This window comes from Mandrillus leucophaeus, unplaced genomic scaffold (genome assembly GCF_000951045.1).
Source record: "Mandrillus leucophaeus isolate KB7577 unplaced genomic scaffold, Mleu.le_1.0 Scaffold96, whole genome shotgun sequence".
Classification (NCBI taxonomy): Eukaryota; Metazoa; Chordata; class Mammalia; order Primates; family Cercopithecidae; genus Mandrillus; species Mandrillus leucophaeus.
This window is the reverse complement of record NW_012110474.1, coordinates 2755140-2759954: the sequence shown is the minus strand read 5'-3', so window position 1 is coordinate 2759954 and position 4815 is coordinate 2755140.

Here is a 4815-nt window from a genome sequence, read left to right as displayed (position 1 = left end):
CTTTTTTTTTTTTTTTTTTATTATACTTTAAGTTCTAGGGTACATGTGCACAACATGCAGGTTTGTTGTGTTCTAGGGTACATGTGCACAACGTGCAGGTTTGTTGTGTATGTATACCGGGGCCTGTCGTGGGGTGGGGGAAGGGGGGAAGGATAGCATTGTTTGTATTTTTAGTAGAGAGGGAGTTTCATTGTGTTAGCCAGGATTGTCTGAATCTCCTGACCTCGTGATCTGCCCGCCTCTGCCTCCCAAAGTGCTAGGATTACAGGCATGAGCCACCACACCTGGCCTGGTAAATAATTTTTAATTCTCATTTTTTTTCTAAAATAATTTACTATAATTCCTGAGGGAATAAATCTGCTCTATGTCCAGAATTTTGCTTTTAGGATCTATGTTGTTTGTAGTCTCCTAACTTAAAAAAAGGTTATCTTCTTAAAAACCAAAGCCAAACAATTCTGTCCATAGCAATTTGTTCACTGGACTGTAACATATTTTTATTTATCTTCTCTCAGTGCATTGCATAGTCTTCAAGGATAAGGAGTTGTGTTTTATTTAATTTTGAATCTCGCGGGCTTGACACTTGTCAGGGCTCAGTAAGGGTTTTATAGAATAATGAATAAGTAAATGAACTCAGAGCACAAGGTGAGCAGAAATACCAACATTTACCTGGTAAATTGGGCCACAAAGACGGCCACTCTGATTTGAGTGACTATTACTCAGAGCCGGGTAGTCTGAATGTGGAGGTTTTCAGTATTCACAAGTTATCTTCAAGGGCCCATGGCAAGTATAAATTTGTACTCAATTTGAATTTCACAGGCTTTGACAAAAACACATCTGTGGGAGAATTTCTTCTCGCAAGGGTGCACATCATTGGCCACCTATCAATCACGTTTAAAATTGGTGTACAAGTATCCAGTTAGCCTCTCATTGAAGAAAGAGAGGGAAAATAATTTTTTGTGGTAACTGTGTTCCAGAATTTGGAGATGGTAGAAGGCCTCCAGAATCATCCTTTGAGAAGTAGCAATGGTCTACACTATCAAAAATGATTTTAAAAAAGATTAATGTAAAGTGAATATAAAATTGGGACTGGGACAAGATTAGGTAGATTAGGAGAAAATGACCTAGACCAGTTGCTATGAGACAGTAAGCAGGCCCCCTCCACCTTACAACCTGTAGTGTGTGTAGGGGTCTCATTGGAATCCACTGTCACTCCAAGTCTTCTTAGTAAAGGGATCAGTTTGCTTGGGCTTATCCAGCTGTATCACATGCCCAAGGCTGTCATCCATTGTGCTGTCTCCACTCCTCCACCACCAGCTGAGAGTGTGTGAGTGAAACTTTGTCCAAATAGGAAAACTGAAAAGGGCTAAATTGCAAAGGCACACACCTCTGGCAGACAAAAGTGCAATTTGTGGGTCGAACTGGCACAGTTCACAGTCCACTGATTGCTGCTTCTCTCCTCTTTTTTGTACTTCTGACAACAGAACAATTTATGTGGTAGAGGATGCCTTTCTTTTTGTTTTCTGCCACCCGAAAGAGTAACACTTTACTTTTCATCTTTTATTATATGACTAGCTGTTCACTGGTGAGGCCAGCATCCTGTCATCTTTCTATATTTGCAGAGCATAACCTTGACATACTGATATCTTTGAAGGCCTCCCTAAGTGTACGCACTCATTTATGAGTTGAAACTGCATGTTTCTGGCTAATATATCCTGAACCAGATTTTACACACTGACCCAGTAACTTCCTTACTCAAATTCCTCAATTTGAGTTTCTTCAACACTAACTCTATTCTATTATATTATAAACAACTATATTTTCCTGAGATATTACCCAGGCAACATAGTTCTTTTATAATTTTCTTTGTATTCAAAGCTTCTCCTCATTGGATAGGAAAACTCAAAGTACTAGCTAGGAATCAAGACTTGTTGAATGGAAAAGAAGCAGAGAGAACAATAGCCTAATTCTCTGTGATATAAGTGAAGACACCAGGTTTAATCAGCTGAAGTGCCCCTTAGCTAAACTGAAGCTGGGTTGAAGTTCATTGCAAGGGTAGAGCAGAAACTTGGTCTTATTTACTTCTCACTTAACAAGTATTTATTATCTGTTTAGTGATGGGGATTATTAATAGGAGTCAGATTAATTTTTTGCTCTTGAAGTGTTCATGATGCATTGAAGAAGATAGATAAGAATCAACAGTGCCCCTAATATATCACTGGTAGGAATGTAAATTAGTACAGCCACTATGGAGAACAGTATGGAGGTTCCTTAAAAGACTAAAAATAGAACTACCATGTGACCCGGCCATCCCATTGCTAGGTATATACCCAAAAGAAGAGAAATGAGTAAATCGAAGAGATATCTGCACTCCCATGTTTGTTGTAGCACTATTCACAGCAGCTAAGATTTGGAATCAATCTAAGTGCCCATCAACAGACAAATGAATAAGAATGTGTGGTACATATACACAATGGAGTACTATTCAACCATAAGAAAGAATGAGATCCTGTCATTTGCAACAACATGGATGGAACTGGAGGTCATTACGTTAAGTAAAATAAGCCAGACACAAAAAGACAAACTTTGCATGTTCTCACTTATTTGTGGAAGCTAAAAATTAAAAAATTGAATGCATGAAGATGGTAGAATGATGGCTACTAGAGGCTGGGAAGGGTAGTGGGGCGTGGGGGAAAATGGGGATGGTTAAGGGGTACAAAATACAGTTAGATAGATAGAATAAGATCTAGTATTAGGTAGCAAAACAGGGTGACTACAGTAAATGTAATTTATCATACATTTAAAAATAACTGAAAGAGTCTAATTGAATGTTTATAATACAAAGAAATGATAAATGCTTGAGGTGATGGATACCCTATTTACCCTGATGTGATTATTACATCATATGTCTGTATCAAAATATCTTACGTACCCTATACATATATACACTTACTACGTACCATAAAAATAGAAAAGAATCACCTGTGCTAGGTGCTGTGAAAGAGGCAAGCTGTGTGCACTGACATGGGGCACGGGGTAGGGACATCTCACACTACAGATCGGAAGACTGAGGGAGGAGAGACAGGCACATTTAGGGGGCCCTCACCACCATCTGATGGCTAAAGTTTAAACCTTGATGTTCGGAGATGTTGGAAACTTGATGTCCTTGAGTCTTAAATGTAAAGAATATGTGCTCAGAGGTGAAGTGTTTTCTGCCAATTCAGAGGAAGCTGACTTTCAGCCCCATGGAATCTTTTGAACTGGGAAGTCATTACTGTTTGATTACTCTGTTATCGCAGAAAATTTAAGCAAACATTTTTTGGTAACAATATCCACAACAATAACTGTTTTAAAAATATTCTTTCATTTCATAGTCTCTGTTAAGGACGTTGCTTATAATTTTTGTGAAAACCGTATAAAACAGTACCAAAACAGTATTACTCTACCTATTTTGTGAAAATGAAAATAGACATATAGAGATGTTAACTCAATAATTTAGGCACACAGGTAGTAAGTTTTAGAGTAAGGATTTTAGCCCATAATATACTGCCTTTTTGAAAATCCCTGTTTTTAGCTGTATTAAATCTGCAAAAAATTGCAATCTCTTACTTAGCCCAACTTATCCTTGCCAGAAAATACTTCCTGAATGATTTCTCCGGCCAGCTTCTAAAATGCTTTAAAATGCTAATTTTTAAGTGTTTAAGGAATAAGACTCACATAAAAAATTTTAGACAAAGGAAACAATTTTAGAGAAAGGAAACAAAACTTACATTCTAATATGAGACACAGCAGGATACAAAAGCAGAATTAGATTCTTGTTCTGAACCTTGCTGCAAATTCCTTTATCCCCTTGGACGGGAGTTCCTAGAGAATTTCCTCCTCTAGAAATTAAAGATGTGATCTACCTGATCTTAGCTCTCTCTTCCAACTCTAAAATTCTTTAATTTGAGGTAAGGAAGTTATGACATTTCTGTCATGATTTGCGAACCAAGGAAGAACTTTGTTTCTTTAAAGAGATTGTCAAAACCGGCCACATTCTTGTCTGTGACAGTCGGGGAAAAATTCCATCTGAGGGCCATACCACAAATACTGTATTGAATTCAGAGTATACCCATCCATTTTCTCCATGGGATGTGTAGGGGTTAGTGCATATTTCTTGATTTCTAATGTTTCGCTGTAAGGATCTGATTTAAAATCTCATTTCCTTACACACCAGGAGCAGCGTTTGTAGGTCAAGCTCCCACACTGTGAAATACTTGAACTCTCTAGGAAATATCCCGGGTGTATGATTTAACTTCTGGCTCACTTGGTCTCGAATGGGGCATTGGAAAATACAGAACAGGGAGAAAGAACCTCACCAACACTGGTGCAAGAACCTCAGTTTATTTCTGGCCTGCGATAATTCTTGCCAGTCACCTTGCATCTTGATTACTACATCCTTTCACTGCTTTCACACAGCAAAACTGAATGCTGGCTCTATCTGCCTGCTCTGGTTTCATGCTCTATGGAGTAATAACTCTGGATGAAAAGCCACATCTCCTGACAGAGTAGATAATGCTAAACAATTGACCGTGAGCCTTAAGCCTTCGCCGAGTCCTCAGCAGTTCCTGTCAGTGCTTTCTCTTGTTTCCGGTAGTTCAACTCTCCAGTTCCCTCAGATCTTTCCAGTGCTCCCCACACTTCTGCCCCCTTTTAGTGCCCTCTTCCTCAGTCTTGGCAAATGATCTTGCTGTTCCTTTAGTGAGGACAGTTAGGTCCCAGATAAGCCCTCTATCAGCCACCAGCTGGTACCTACCTGCTCTCCTTCTTCACATTCAT